General features: G+C 37.7%; 1 protein-coding gene across 1 annotated transcript in view; it reads right to left on the bottom strand.

Annotated features, from left to right (window-relative positions):
• The window catches only part of LOC122804931 (natural resistance-associated macrophage protein 1-like), a 757,143-nt gene that overhangs the window by 330,463 nt on the left and 409,184 nt on the right, over positions 1-17,496 (bottom strand). The window lies entirely within an intron of this gene.

The following is a 17,496-nucleotide window of genomic DNA, read 5'->3' as shown; positions in this document are numbered from 1 at the left end:
GAAGTCTGCTAATTAGTACTTGATAGGTTGCTATTTTGTTTATTTATTTTAAGTATTTCTATTTCCAGTTAATGGTAGAATAAAAACTGTACAAATCAATGGGTTTATTATCTCCCTGATCAACACTATGCAAAAGTTAGTGTCATGGTAAAGTTTCTATACATGCAATCGTACTCAAATATCCTCATCTTTTGACTGTTTCTTGAATCAGAGATTCAAAACTAGCCACCATAGGTCTCAACCTCTTAGCAGAAACAATCTGGACAAAGCCAAACATAATGGGGATACAAAGTCCCAAAGATAGGGACAAATGTTGAACATTGGTCTTATATACTTAGACAGTTGCTAAATAAAAGGTCTTGGTTTACCATACATTTTCTGAAGGATATGAAATCTGAAACTCAATTGCCTGTCTTTACTTAATGGTTACCCCTCACTGATTTGCCACAAAAATCCAGAAAACCACAAATGTTATGAGCAACAGATCAAAAACATGTGGTAAAAATCTGTACATTCTGAGAAAATCTGGAAAATTGAGGGGTATGCTAGGTACACACTGCATAGTACACAATAAAATGACAAAGCAAACAAAGAATACTGAGCTGAGGAACAATTTGTCTCTACGAGCATTTCATATAAAGGGCATCACAATGTACACTGGTGTTAAATGGTTCTAATCCCTTTGGTTCCTTGTGTGATTTTAGAATGCCAAAGGCCTCTATAGATTGCATAAGGGAGCAATACTTGACAGCAAGTAATTTCCCCTCAAATGAATGGGACCTACAAGGGAGCCAGTTGATCTATCAACAGCTGTTTCCTCAACACTAGATAAATTGAAGGAAAAGTACCAGAACAACTTTTGGTAACAGTGGAGATTTCCCTTTTTTCCACTATCATTTGACCTTAGAACAGGTATATATAAGTTTGGGGTTGAGGGGCGGCATATGCCCCCCTGAAAAAATAAAATTACCCTGAGTTTTGACTAAAGTTGTTTTGGTACAATTTTTTTCAAATAATTATTTCAGTTAAAGAGAATTTGACTGACTGACATGATTTCAAACTACACATGTTCAGCACAGCTTCATCTACCAACACCTACAGACTCCAAACACTGGTCAACAGACTGTTAGTACTGGGACCCTCAGCAAAGTACTACAGTAATGTTTTTGTGAGGGTTAGATGTCTATTATTGAAGACTCCACACTCATCTTACTCTTTTAACACTTTTGAAACATAAATACTGTCCCATATATCTCTCTCTCTTTCTCTCTTCCTCGCATGTACACCTCTAACATCTCCCTGTCTCTGCCTTTCCGTTTCTTATACACACCTTTAAAAACACATTCTGGCACTTTATAAGGCTATTTCTTTTCTTATTTCACTGCCCTTTCTCCCTTTGCATCTACACTGTGGAACTAAGGGATTCTCAGTCAATAGGTTTAGGATTTGAAACTCAGTCCCTGAATATGTTTCTGCCCGTTTCCCATTATATCTGTTTTTCATGAGTGTAACATCATTGCTTATGAATAAAGACCAAATACTTAATTGCTGATAACTGAGTCTTAAGCAAAACATTGCTTGGCAGGAGAGAAATAACTGCCTGTGGCTCAAGAGATACTGAAGCAATCACATGCTAAGTCTTTCTTATACATGGATATCCCTGTTATGCAGCCCTGACTGAAATGTTGGTAACCAGTTCTTTGCACCTTCCAATGAATTAGTTCAGTCTGTGTGGCACAGCATTTCCTCTCTCTATATCTCTCTTACTTTGTAAGCTTTATTCCATTGTACATATTTTGTAATAACACTGCATGCTTGTATTATATTCTCTGGTCATAACTTAAAATAGCTAATGAAGTCCCACTCTACCTACTTAATTACTGAGTAAAATAAATATGAAGTTTATTTAGTTGAATAAATGCATTAAACTGGTGTGCTTCTTCATCTTAGAAGATATACAGTGTAAGAAAATTCAGCTTAAAAAATGGATAACTCATGTGCTCAGGCTACAATTTTTTAAATTTATTTATTTACTTAAGTAGGGTTTGATGACTGGGATAACCATGCAGGTTAGTGCTCATTTTTAAGCGGGGACACCAAGGGGAAGCTCCCAGCCAACTGCAAATTAGAATATTTGAAAAATCTTTGTTTTTTTTTTTTTTTTTGTTCCTCCTCTGCTTTATTCTTTCTGGCTTACAATCAATGCAATGGGTTTAAAATCCCATCCTATAGACCCAGGACAATCTCTGTTCTAAGGCTGGGGTTGGAGCAGAACCTAAGGTCATTCTGAGATGTCATACCATTAACTGCTTCCAGCAGGAGATTTTTGTTTTCATTTATGACCTTCTCCTTGGTTTTCCCTTCCCTGCATTCGTCTGTTTTACATCTGAGGGCTACTCCCATTATAGACCACCCTTTAACAGGAAATGCCTAGATGAATACCTTCCTTCATGGGATAAGCACACCCATCCATTGGTGCTATTGCCTTAGACACCAAAGCCGCTAATCAAATCTATGTCACCTGGACTGTAGTTAGGGTGTTAGCACTCTACACCATTGCTCTAACTTAAAATATTTTAGCAAGCTCCTTGACACATATACAACATACAGTGTATTAGCCAGAAAAGGCACATTAATAATATTTCAGAAACATACATAATCACGATTAATATACATATAATATACATATTCATATGAAACACATTACAAGAAATATAGTTCAGTTGTAATTGATTGTTTTAATTCTGATACTGCACAAGCTGTTGTAAATAGAGATAATATCTAAACAGTGCTGGTATTGTAGGTAGAAGATGAAAAGGGGAATGCAGTATGACAAACATTCATTTTCTTATCCAGGTGAAAGAGAAATGCTAGGAAGTAGCTGAGAGGGAGGACTACAGTGGGTCAGATGATACTAGTTTAGGTAATTTTCTTAACTGAAGTGTGCAGAGCGACTGTGTGTTACATTTGTGTAAATGTTCTTTTGTTAGCATTTTAAAGGTAGGGAAACTGACAATGGTCATCTTCACAAACAATGGAACCAACAAATAAGTGACAAGCTTGATACAGATAACCACAGAAGCAGCCAGGAGACTCAAAAGTTTATTGTTTAAGCTCTTTCATCAGAATGTATCACAGACTTCTTCAGAAACACAAGTAGAATCACACTGTTTAAATATCCTTCCCACACATAAATACATGACCAAGTTAACCAATAAAAGCTTGACAAAGCATAATAATGTCAGCAATACATACTATGCAAAGTTAAAAAACTATTCAAATAATCACACAATAAAAACTGACAATGGTTCTAAGATGGGTAATTTGCTCCACTCAGTACGTAGAAAGGTACTAGGAACACTATCACCTAAATTAGAGTTGCTTTTGTTTACTTTTAGTAGGTGCTGTTTGGTAGATCAAAGTTGTCCCGTGTTTCAGCTACATGGCTTTACTTTTTAAGTCTTTATGGGTACATTTAGGCCAATAAAGCCAAACCCCACTATCTGTAGACATGCCATGTTTTGGTCTTTTTATGACCTTGTCAGTATGGCATAAGTAGATTCTTTGGCTATATTACAGAAACATAAAGTTGGCATTTGAATACTGAACTACCTGCCCCCCCACCCCCAAAACAATGAGACAGATTGGAATGGGAGAAAATACTGCCATTCCCACTGACAGGAGAGGCATTAAAGACATATATGGACAGGGAGAGGATCAAGAACACAGACTATGAGAGGCTTAAGAAGAAATTTATAAATAGGGCTGTGATAACTTCTTGAGGTGTATTTTTGTAAGAGCTCAGATGCATGTAGACTCTCAGAAAAGTGATCTCTGTTTTCATTTAGCCTATTGTATGCAATTTTGCATACCCCTTAGCTCTTTACCACTGCTGCTAATGATCATTCATAGTCAATTTAAAAATGAATCTTCTTACAATTTCTCCTTTAACAATTTTCTAAAGTCACAAACCTAATATATCATAAAACACTGTACTACGTATTGACCCTTGCAGGGGGAGAGAACTTCAATTACTCTGAGCAAAATAAAGTCTCAAGTTTCCTTTTTTATACAATACTTGAATAAATTCCTTAATCCACTTTCATCCATAATTTATTTTCTACTTTAACTTCTCTGTTTTGCTTGGTATCTGTCTTGACTGGAACATTTTTTTCCATTTTGGCAAATAAGTTCCTTTCTAGCATGCACCAAGATGAATCGGAAAATATGACTTAGCAGCTTGTGTTATATACATTCTTATGACGTAACAGAAGCGTAAACATTGATTACTTTTATTTTCTCTTCATTCATTGTCATATCTTTATACCTTCCTCTTCCTGAGTTAATTGCAGGAGCAGCTACTTTCTCAAATTAAAACCAGCTGTGTTCCTACTACTACTACTACTACTAGTAGTAGTAATACTAGCACTACTACTACTACTACTAGAAATACTAGCACTACTACTACTACTAGAAATACTAGCACTACTACTACTACTACTACAGTACTACTACTAATACTAGTAGTAGTAATACTAGCACTACTACTACTACTAGTAATACTAGCACTACTACTACTACTAGTAATACTAACACTATTACTACTACTACTACTAGTACTACTACTACTACTACTAGTAATACTAGCACTACTACTACTACTACTACCACTACTACTACTACTACTACAACACCATGAATACTCCTAACTCACCAGAACCCAGATGTATTATCAATCTGAAAATGTTTATTCTCTGCTGAAAACAAATTATGTTTCCTGAGTGCAGGAACCTTTGCCTACATTTTCTTCACCCCTATATAATAGCAGACAAAACATTTTTTAAATGTTTAACATCTGGCGTTAGTTATTTGCCTTGTGCCCCCATTCCCCCCTTTTTATTAAACTAGAAACATCTTTATTACATTATCAGTTATGACATAGGCAAGCATACATTTATATAAATGAAAACAAACCATACTGACATAATTTTAGTTGCTAACATTATGCATCACTTAAAATATATCCAGTCACTGTGAGTCAAGCATTACACAGCTCATTCAAATCATGGCTTCTTTAAAATCTCATTGGTCATCTGCATGTACCATTGCTACAATTTTCCTTTTTTTTTCAATGTAATTTTCTCCTGCCCTTTTCTAAAGATCCCATTTCCAGTTGTTTTATCTCTGTTATTATAGTCACTACTTCTAGTAGAGTTGGTTTAGACTTTTATTTCTAATTCCTAGTAATTGCTTTGTTTGGCAGCCACCATACTTAGACTCAGTAAGGCCTTACTATGTCTAAGAAATTCCCAATTCTGTATCATTGCTCAATAAATCATTTCCTTAGTCATACCAATTTGCTCACCCAGTATTTCTCATAGAAAAGTCTACAGAGAATTTTTAAAGTCTGCCAATTCATTATACTCCCAAAAAATATGTGTCCTATTACCTCTTTCTTTCCCATCACACCTCCAACTTCTGTTATCTACGTGAGAAAAAATATTTGGAGTCTACTTGTTTCCAATCCTTTCTAACCTCCTCTGATTGTTTTTTTTTATAGTTATCATGGAATATTTATATGCTCTACTATTTATTCCTTTTTTAATATCAGCTTCTGTTCTAGATTATACTAAAACTCTACCAGTGGTGGTCTTTTGTTTAGGATCCCCCTATTTCTTTCTCTTTGCCTATACTCTAATATGAATCCTTGATAAGGAATGCAATCTATAGCCTGCAGTTCAAATAAATTCTTGGCCTCTATCCCATTCTGTTACCTTTCCCTCTCTCATTATTTGCTCCCAATACCTTGGTTCTTTTGCCAGTTTTCTCCAATAAATTCCAGTCCCTTCTTACCTTTTGTCTATATCCCTAATCACAGTCATCCCTAGCTGCAGAATCTTCTTTCTCCAGTCCCGTGTTGGCTTAGTTCTTAGAATACTTTCAGCTACTTTATGAATATAATATTCTGTATGGTTATTGTTATTCACCTTAAGGATCTGCACCCAAAATCCCAGTCTATCCTTGTTTCTTGAGCTTCCCCCTGTTTCATCATCATCTCTTTCCACTTTGAATTATAAGTTTCTGCTAGTGCTATGTATAGCAGCCTTAATTGTGTAGCTCTGAAATACCCCTTCAAATTGAGTAATCCGAAACCTCCTTGTTCTATTGGAAGAATCAGCTTATCCCACTTGACTCTTGCCATCTTCTCCTCCCAGATAAACATTTTAACTGCTTGTATCTTGCTATTCATATCCATAAAACAGAGTTCCAGTTTCTCACTTTTTGTATTATCTTTTTAGTTTCTTCCCTCATATCCTCAGCTGCCCACACCAGAATCCGCTTTAATCCATACTCTCAAGTACTTCATTTTATCATGTCCCCATAAATGTGGATATTGCTGAACCAATATGTGTGTGGGTACATAATTTACAGCTACTGCCTTTGCTTTAGCTTCATTCATTTTATATCCTGAACAGATCTGAAACTGTCTGAAAATGTTTCACAACACTGAAATGTCATTTTCTAGTTTTACGAGGTATAAAATAATATCATCTGCAAATATAGCCATCTTTTCTTGGCTACCATACCAGTTATATCATCGAATCCCTGATACCCTTATTTTCTTTGCCAATGGTTCTGAATATAATGCAAATAACAAAGACAAAAGAGGACACCCTTGCCTGGTTCCTCTGCTAAAACAAAAATGATCAGAGGGGACTCCACCCACTTTAATTTTTGCCTCTGATTCTGAATATATCCTCCTAATCAACCTTATCATTTTATCAGGGAATACAAATGCTTCCATTGCTCTACTCATGAATTTCCAGCTTACTCTGTCAAATGCTTTCTCTGCATTTAGACCTACCAACAACAGTGGTAATTTCTTACATTCTGATTCCCTCTGGATCATCAGAGGGAATGTTTGCCTCCCCTCTACAAAACCACATTGATCCATATCTATAAATGTTGGCATCACCTTTGCCATTCTGTTAGCCATTACAGACATAAACACTTTATAATCATGGTGTAGGATTGAAATGAGCCTGTATGAAGCTGAATCTGATGGGTCTTTACCCGCTTTAGGTATTACAGTCGCCAACACTTTCTTCCAGGATGTTGGTGCTTCTCCTCCTCTTAAAATACTGCTAAACAAAACCTTCTGGATCTTTGTTTTTCCCTCCTAACTGCCAAACTTCCAAAGTAATACCATCTACAGTATTAGTGGGGACTTTCCTGTTGATTGGTTATGTATCACCATTTTTATCTCATCTCCTTCTAACCTAACAGTTAGTAATTGAGTCTCATCTACCACTAACCTTGGCATATTTAATTCTTCCATAAACATTTCCATTGGTACCTTTTCTTGATTTCTATATTTCTCTGTTTTATACAGCCTTTCATAAAATTTTTGAAATATTTCTAGTACCTCTACAGGTTCTCTTGTTGTTTTCATTGTTATAGGCTCTCTAAGCTTGGTGACATCCCTTTTTACTTTCTGTTGACTGAGTTGACATGCAAAAAGTTTTTGTGCTCTGGAATTATTATCCAAAATGGTTGCTTGATGGCAGTCTTTCTAAAGTCATGCATATTACTGAGGTAATCCTTTATTTTCTGTTTAGCAGTCTGCAATTGCTCCTCTTGTTCTGTGAGATTCCCCCATTCTGCAATAATTTAACCTTTGTCAGTGCCTCTAAATAATTTTTGTTACTTCTTAACCATGTCTCTTTTTTACATGTTCATCCTGTTTTTTAAACTCCACATTAATTTTTTCCAACTCCCTAACTATATTTTCTGAAGAAATTTCTATCTTCACTAATAACTCCCAAATAATTTCCACTACCCATTCCTTAAATTCCTCTCTTTTCAACAAATAGGTGGGGAACTGCCAGTGTCTCATTTTTATTTCATGACCCTACATTATTATTTTAGTTATTATTGGCCACATGATCTGAAATAATTATTGGATGAGTATGAAAACTTTCTATTAAATGCACATGTTCTATGAAATATATGTTCTGTGTAGTCTAGACCAGCTTTTGTATCTTGGAGAATAATATGTAAATTCAATCCAAGCTCCTACTACTGAAGTCACATCTTACATGCCAAATACTTTCATAAATTTCTTCAAAAATCTAACCTCTTTTGTTATATTTCCTCTTCTGCCCCCCGATACATCTTAACTATTGCAAAGCAAATTCCAGTCCCCACTTATAAATAATGTTTTGTGCTAAAAGCACATTATTTCTCCCAGAATTTTCTTAAGCTCCATTATAGCAGTTTTAGGTGAAAAAGAAATACACACCAGTGTAATCCTCCACCCTTGCCAGTAGCCACTTAGTACTGCAAATATACCATTATTTTCTTTTTTGTCTTCTTCCATCACTATTGGAGCTCCTCTTGCAGGAAATATAAGTACTCATCTTTTCTTTTGTCCCAGGTGTTCTGCTGAATAACTGTCCTGAAAACCTTTCTTTATCAAATTCACATGTTCACTTCTTTCCAAATGTGTCACCTGTAGCATAACTATTTACACTCTACATTTTTAATATAGTTCACTACTCTTCTTTATTGTACATATCTGTGAGACCATTTATATTTAAAGAAATATAGAAAGCAACATTATGTTTATAAGAAATTATTTCCACATTTTATGTGTAACAGCTTTTTTGTTAAGTGTCTAGTTCCAGCTTTTATGTTACATGCATGCACTAATATTTGGCAGGCAGGTTTTATATACAGTTGTTTCTTGTCATATCCATTTGAGCCTATGTCACATCTTACAAAATGTTTTGTTTATTGAAATCCCTCAAACAAAAAAGCAAACACACCCCCAATACGGCTTTAAAACCTTTTAACTTAACGCTAACATACAAAACTATGTACATCTTCCAATATTGCAATTTTACCCTCCTGATAGGAACAATTGTCCCAGACTGACAGCCACACTCACAGACTTGGATTACCTAAAAGGAAAGTTATGCATGATTAGACATAAGGTACAGCTTGTGCTTCTTTTAAGTGCTGTTTGTTTTTTCTTATCAGATTGGGAGAACACTTGAATAATTTCAGAAAACATTATCTCCTAGCCAGTGAAACAAAGCCATTGAAAGAAATAAATATTCTGTTTTTATTGCTCTTTACCAGATTGTCTCCATGGAGACATGAGGACCAGATACAGAATTGCTTCTACAAGCACTCATTTATTCATGCGACAATGTTTTTTTTAATTTATTTGCTTTCTCTTAAAGCTTGCTACTAGATCAAGCCTTCATCCCTCTGTGCAAAACTGAAAAAAAACCACATCATGTTTTTTTGTATCCTGTTCTTTTGAACAGTCTTTTTTTCTTTTTTTATGTCACAGTGCCTACACTTGTTAATACTGAACAAGGAGAAAGAAAAAAAGGAGAAAACAGGGGCACCTTTTACTTCAGTATCCACATTACACTTGAAAATAACTGAGAAAACTTTACTTTATTGCATGCAGATTATATGCAGTGAATTACAAGGCTGAGCAATCAGAAAATGACACATTAATGTACTAAAGCCATGCAAAGAAATAGAATGTTCTATGGTTAACTTGCAAACTGAAATTCATATAGCACAGAGCATATAATTATCTATTTGAAGTACAGCTATAGGGATTCCTGTCAAAAATACAAAAGTAGGTAATAAGAATTGTTTATTAAGAAACAAATGGGTGTTTTCAGACATGCCTGGGAAAAATAACCTGACATAGCAAAGAGACAGTGACTGGAGTGAAGGTTAGTTGGAGACCTTACAGAGTACCAGAGTCACAAAAACTGAACGAGAAGAAGTTCAGAAGATTCTCAAACTAGGAGTGATGGATGAATTGTGCAGCGAAAGGAGATCCCATGGTGTTCGTCCCCAAACCTGACAGAAGTATTAGCTTCTGTAATGATCTTAGGAAATTTCAATAATATTTCAAAGTTAGATAGCTATCAAAGCCCAGAATATTAAAGAGTTAATGGAGAACCTAGAAAAAAACAGATACTCGACAACATTAGAATTGACAAAGAGGTTTTGACAAATACCACTTACCCTCTCCACCAAAGAAAAAACAGCACTAATGAGCTATTCCAGTACAGACTGTTACCAGCTGGCCTATATGGAGAGTCAGCCAACTTCCAGAGATCAACAGATAAAACTTTGAAGCCTTACTCACAGTATGCTGCATACCTGAATCACATGGTTATCCATTCAGAAGACCTGGACTTTCACTTCCCAAAAGTGCAGGCTGTGCAGGAGTCTAAAAGACAGAGGCCTCACTATGAATACCAAGAAAAAAGTAAACTGGTCATGGTGGAAGCCAAGTATTTGAGCTGACACCATAATTCATACTCTACTATAAGCCTGTTGAAGATTCTTCTTTGACTAGCTAGGTACTGTAAAACAATTGTACCTAATTTTGCAACTATTGTATGCCCTTTGATAGATCTCACAAAAGGGAAAGTCCCCGTCAAGGTGCCACAGTCTTTTGAAGCAGACAGAACATTTAATGAGCTTAAAAGGATTGTATATTCTGAGCCAGCATTAGTGATTCCTGCCTGAAGCATAGCTGGCTCAACCAGTGCCCTCTGTCGGTCCCATGAACTAGCGCCCCTCACCACCTGAGCTCTGCAAGTGAAGAGAAAAAAAGGACTTCTGCAAAACTTGCAGGATGCATGCTTCCTGCAATACTTGATCTATGTGCCCAGCCACCCCCAAGCTCTTCAAGTAAAGAGCAAAAAAAAAAAAAAAAACACCACCATTCCTTCAACCACGTGGTCATATGCATGACATACCCTCCTCCCTCCTGCCCCAACCATTGAGGTCACTTTTCTGTGCCCTGACCCTTCTTCCTCACATTTTATTAAAAAAAAAAGTAATTTCTTCTTTTAAAATATAGCAAACAGTTGCTACAGTTTATACCCTGTCTGTGTGGAGTGCTAAGGTGCTCATATTTTAATAAAAAAAAAAAAAAATCTTTATTTAAACTGTAGCAAACTGCATGTAGCAAATGTTTGCTGCAGCTTAAACCTGCCTGCATGGAGCACTATGTTGTTCATATTTTAGTTAAAATTCTTTTAGACTGTAGCAAACAGTTGCTACAGTTTATAACTGCCGATATGGCATGCTATGGCACTCATATTTTATTTTATTTTTTTAATTTCTTCTTTTAAACTGTAGCAAACTACTTGCTACAAATGTATCAAATGTTTGCAGCAGCTTCAACCCTTCCTGCAGGGAATGCTATGTTGTTCATATTTTAGTTAAAACTAATTATTTTAAACTGCAGCAAACAGTTACTACAGTTTATACCCTACCTAAGCACTTCAAAACTCAGGTTTTATTTATTTATGTATTTATTTGTCTTTGTTGACCAGGAAAGTCCAGCTGGCCTGCACACATTTTCAGCCGATGACCTGGGAAAAAACTCCATCACCGTAGATTTATATTAAAAAGGGAATTTCACACAGTTCTCACAACAATTACATTTCTCAGAAAATACCAACATAATTATAAGACAGCTATATACAATCAAGTGTTTACATCAGCAATTATACGTTTATACAGTTCTTGTAGCTCTAAAATCTTGCAAGAAGTAAATAAATTGATACTGTAGAAGGGAAAAACGTAAAGAAGTTTAGTGTTCTTACTTTTCAGTAAAGAAAAGTTTGCAAGGAGTTCGAGATACATAAATGATATAAAAGTATGTAGGTAGGGAGATTTTAGTATTGTATAGGTTTGTAAAGAGTTCAAGAGATATAATGAAGTAAGTTATAAAATTATGTAGGAGGGGCACTAGTAGTGTAGAGGAGGATAGTGGTAATAGCATATGACTGATAAAGCATGGTATAAATAAAACAATTTTATTACAATGTAGCAAGCAGTTTGCTATAATTTAGACCATACATGGAGCACTACAGTGCTCAAGTTTGACTGCAAATGCAATATAGGCTTTTAAAAGCTGGTTTTACTTTAAAGAGCATTCAGGATGATGCATGGCTAATTGTGCCCTACAGGAGTTTGCACCTGGGGCAGTTGCCCCTCCCATCCCACCCTGGCTATGCTATTTATTCCTGTTTTTTCTAGGGTTCATAGGTGGTTACTAGGCTATTGGCCCATAGCCATTTTAGGCCTAACCAAGCTCACCCCTAATTTACCAAAATATTGCTGATATGTCAATACCCTAAGGAATTTTATGGTTATGATATAGGTTTGTACACATCATGTGTTCACAAGCTGCCTCCATCCATTAGGGACATAGGTGCCAAACTGGGGTTAAATTTGCAGTATCCCATCCATTAGTCCAAGTTACATTTGAATAGTGTAAGGAATGAGCTTTGCTTCACATGGATGGGAAGCCAGTTCCAGAGAAGGGGTGATCTTTGAGACATTTACCTGTCCCTCCAACATGTCTTCTTTACATCACAGATGAAGTTTAGGTTATTAGAATGGGTATTTCCAATACTATTTGCTTTGTGGATGTGCAACAAATTCAGCAATGTGGGATTGGATAATGCCTTGTAGGCTAGGCATAGATTGTCAAGCAGCAGTCTGTAAGAGATCGAGTAGAGGAACAGGACTTTGAGAAGGTCCCCACAGGACTTGTTGTTTACTCCCTGTATTCTTTTTTTGAGGAACTGCTGTGGTGTCGCAAGCTGTTTCATGTGTCTAGACAGGTACCTGCTGAAGGATATGCTGTACTCAATGATTGGTCTAATTGTGTAATGTATTATGATTTTCTTACCACAGTAGACAAATCATTGTCAATTATCAGGTTACTGTCAACATGCATTCCCAGATCTCTGGCCATTGGGTCTACCTTTAGGGATTGTATTATCAATGTGGTAATTTCCAGGGGTGACTTTCTTTCCAAAGGGTACTATTGTTAATTTTTTCACATTGAGTTTTAGTCCATGTCTCTGGCACTAGTTGTTTGTCTGCATCAAGCCGTCCTGAAAGTATGTGTGTCTTTAGGGGATTCACCGACAGCACCTAGTTTGCAGTCATCTGCACACTTGGTCAGCCAGATGTCCGTGATGTTTGCCATGACTTCAGAGAAGTAAATGTTAAAAAGGAGAGGCCCCAGCACTGATCCCCATGGCACTCTGCTAGCAACTGACCTCTTTGTGGCGGTGAAGTCACCTATCTTAACTTTTTGTGTCCCATCAGTGAGCCAGCTGGCTTTCCATTGAGTGAAATATGGGTTTATGCCTAATTTTTTAAGTTTATCTACTATGCCCAAGTGAAGTATTGTGTCATAAGTTTTGGCCAGGTTGAGGTAGTCAGTATGCACTGTCTTGCCCAAATCCATAGCTTTAGTGAACTTCTTGAAGAGTTTACCAGGTTAAGTAGGCATGACTTGCCTTTGACAAAACCAAACTGGGTAGGGTCCAGTGTCTGTAGGCTGCCTATGTCATTGTTTATGGATCTGTATTTCTCCAGCTTATTGGAGCCCCCCCCCCCCCCCCCAGTTGTGCAGAGGGCTAACCATTGCAGTCTTCCATTTGTTTGGCATGAAGTCTGTCTGGAGGCTAAGGTTATACAGAGATTCTAGGGGCCTGACAGGTATCCTGCTATTCAGGAAGCATCCTGGGATATTATCAGGGCCAATCAGGGCAGTGTTCTTGGCTTTAGAGAGAACAGTGAGGACCAGCTCCCTAGAGATAATTGGTGGAGAAATGATATGTGTGTGTGTGTGTGTGTGTGTGTGTGTGTGTGTGTGTGTGTGTGTGTGTGTGTGTGTGTGTGTGTGTGTGTGTGTGGGATTTCCTGGGGAGTGTGGATGTTGGGGGAGGTGTAAAATTTATTGTCTGGCAGATTTGCCATATCCTCTGACTCTGTATAGGTGTTCCCATTCACCATTAGTTCGGCACATTGCTGGATGTTGCCTTTAAGGCTGTGGAAATAACTGAAGGATGCCTTATGGTTGTCTTTAGCTTGGAGGCTGTTTTTATGTCATATCTGGCTTTAGTGGACTTGATTAGTTCCCAGAGTTGCATGCTGAGATTGTTGAGGGAGTTCTTACCTTGCTAGACAATGCTCTTCCTGTTTTTCTATACAAATTTCTTACTGTTGTTGTACAACATATTTATACTGGGATTCCATCAGGGTGGCTTGTTTTTGGATGTTGTTCTATGTTTATTTTGGGTAGGTACAGCGATGCAGATATTTACGATTGTACATGTTTTCAGGGAATAATTCCACATAGACACTTGCATTCTCAGGGTTTAGGGGGCTTGGAAGTTTGCTAGACTATCACATAATAAGAGGTAGTTAGCACTGGAATATTTATAAAATGTTCCAAGGTTAGCTCAGGTCCCAGGCTCAATATTTATTCCAAAGGTGACAGCTTTGTGGTCCAGTGTGAGGACTTTACACTAGGGGGAGTGCATCATTCTCCCACATTTGTGATGATCAGGTTAGGGATACTTGCACCCCTGCTGAGAGTGCAGACTAGCACTTCCAAGGTGTTTGTATTAAAATGTCCAGGCATCTCTGGGTCTGCATGTTTGAGGTCATGAATGATTTCCAGTTAATGCTGGTGTAGTTAAAATCACTCAGTAATATTTGTGTTGGTTCAATGGGGAGTGCCTCTGGTTCATTCAGGTATGTGGTATGGACTTCTCGGGTCATGGAGGGGTTCCTATGGCATGCAAGACTATGGTACAGGACTTTACTTATGGTAAGCTGGACATGGAGAAACTCAAGTGTGTCATACTGTTTGGCCAGTCTTAAGGTATGTTAGTGTTTGATGTAAATCGAGAACATTTCTCTACCTTTAGACCCTACCTGTGCAGAAGCTGTTCTAAATGTGTGGAAGGCATTATAGCCTTGCACTGCTGGAGTGCTCTCTGCAACTGTAAATCAAGTCTTGACAACTGCATCGATCTCTATATTTGATAGAATGAGGAGAGCTTGTAGAGAATGAACTTTCCTGTTTAGACTCCTGGCATTGAGCAGTAACACCATTAGATTATTCTGGGTTGGTTTAGATATGTGGATAGGTTTATCAAGCTGGCAAAGCTTAACAAAGAGACTATAGGAGAGTGGGCAAAGTTTTAGCCAATAATCTAAAACTTAGGTGTGACAGGTGCAGACCATTCCTAGCAAAACAGGGTGGGCTGTCTACTATATCCTCCTAGGCAAACAAATATTGCCCCCCCATGGAATGACACCAAAAACTAAGCCAGTAATTAAAGTCAATTATCTTTTGCTGGTACTGTGGTGTCATCCTTGGAGAGGGTAGAATGCTGGTCAGTGCTAGGCTGATATGGTCCTGAGACACATAGCCTGAGAGTTCTATCATGTCTGTCTTCATATAGTATAGGAAGGTATATTTCAGGCCATTTGCACCCACATGGACAATAATGGAGTAATACTAGACCTTTAGTGTAAGCATGGTCTGGCAGACCCTGGCCCCTGACAGGCAGCTGGCTGTGACTCTCTCCTTGCTCAGCCTGGTGACTGGGACATCTGTGTGTCTCACAACAGAATCTCCTATGATTAAAATAATGTGCTGTGCAGTGGTTTGCCTTCTGGGTTTAGAGGTTGAGACAGCTTGTGATGATGGTGTATATGTCTTGGTGTGTGTTGTCTTAGCAGAGTGCTATAGAGGTTGCTGATGATATTTGCTTTGTGTGATATATCTAGGAGGTCTTTGGGGTTCTGGAAGAATGCATTTAAGAAGCTCAGAATATGTGGGTCTATACATCCAGTCATACTATGTGTAGTAGGTGTAGTGTGTGTGTTACTGACAACCCATATGGTATTGCTTGTGTTAGTGACAGCCTTGCCTCCAGTGACATTGTGTAACTGCATCTCTGACAGAATTAAGTGGCTGTCAGTAAGAATGAGACAAGGACCGCATTGCCTCAGGATGCCCAAATCAACCAAGCTGGATGCAGAAATAGTAGGAAAGTGCATAATTCATGGTTATAGATCCTTAATTTGTGCTTTATTAGTGTGGATGGTACAAGAGGGGTTAACAGATGACTAACAGGCTGTTACTTGTGTTTGCAGGCCAGTGCTCTGCAACGTGAATGACAGCTGCTCTTTGAGCAACTAGGTACTGGGAAGCTCTCTAGGGTAGTATTTTATGGGGAACATTTTAATTCTAAGTATTTGGGACTATACACGGCAGTGTAAGGCTTGGCACAGATTTGAACTTTAAATCTAAATAAATAAATAAGGAATTTGCCTTCTATACAGATGCATCCAAAGTAGGTTTGGGAGCTATATTATCCCAGCATATTTGTGTTGAGGAGCACCAGAAAAATAAGGAATGTTGAAAAAAAAATATTTGGCCAACCAGAGAGAAAGAAAGAGAAAGGGAGAGATTTTTTGTGATAATGTAATCCTTCTATTCCTTAAAATATTACTTATTAGGTAGGCATTTCAAAGTAGCAACTAAACATCCCCCATTACAGTGATTGAGTAGACAGACATATGACAATACAGAGCTTTGCAAATGAGCAGTATCCTTCTAACCCTTCCAGTAAACAGGCTTGGAATAGCTAATAGGAATGCTGGTGAGTATCTGCAGTCCTGCAAGCCTTCCCCCATCACTGAAAGTGCAAAATATGATGTGTTTCTGCTGGAAGGCGGGATAGTTGTAGCATCTTGACTAAGGATATATTTCTTTAAAAGTGTGTAAAAGGATTTATGCTGGAATTATTCTCACCTCACTTTAGTCTGGAAGCTAATTGCAGAGGTTAGTTAATGAGAATTAAATTCTATGATGTATAAAAAAATGTTGTCAGAAGCAGCAAACCAGGAAGATAGTTTGACAGCTGGAGGCCCAGCACAGAGTAGGGCAGGGGGTTTATATGGAGATCCATGGATGCCAGTATTCAACTGGAATGTTACTGGTGGGCCATAACAGAGATGCCAAGACTGAAGGCATCCCGTCCAAGGAACTGCATACCACATTAGATGTGTATATATGGGAACCAGGTTGAATAAGCATAATCTTCCCTTGACAAAACCAAACTGGGTTGGATAGAGTGTTTGAAGGTTTTCTATGTCCTTATTAATCATTTTCATGATAATTTTTTTCATGGCTTTGCATATGAGACCAGTCAGACTTATTGGTCTGTATTTCTCAGAGTGCACTGATTTCTGGTCTTGTGCAGAGGGATGACCATTGCAGCTCTCCATTCACATGGCACAAAGCATGTCTGGAGACTATGGTTAAACGATGCCTGCAGTGGTCCTGATAGATACCATTTCAGGCTATTTAGGAAGCATCCTGGATGTTATCAGAGCCTATCAATGCAGTGTTTTTGGCCTTAGACAGCACATATAGGACCTGCTCCCTGGTGATAATTGAGGTTTTTTTTGTTGGTATTTTCTGGGCTTGGCCAGAGGGAGAGAGAGAGAGAGAGACAGAGAGAGAGAGAGAGAGAGAAAGAGGTAAAATTGGAATTGGTCAGCCAGCAGATTTCCTATATCTTCCAGTTCTGTGTGGGTGGTTCCATTCATTATCAGTTT

The sequence above is a fragment of the Protopterus annectens genome, chromosome 6.part0 (genome assembly GCF_019279795.1).
Source record: "Protopterus annectens isolate FY-2018-M chromosome 6.part0, PAN1.0, whole genome shotgun sequence".
Classification (NCBI taxonomy): domain Eukaryota; kingdom Metazoa; phylum Chordata; order Ceratodontiformes; family Protopteridae; genus Protopterus; species Protopterus annectens.
Note: the sequence above shows the minus strand (reverse complement) of the source record. Positions and strands in the feature narration are given on the sequence as shown.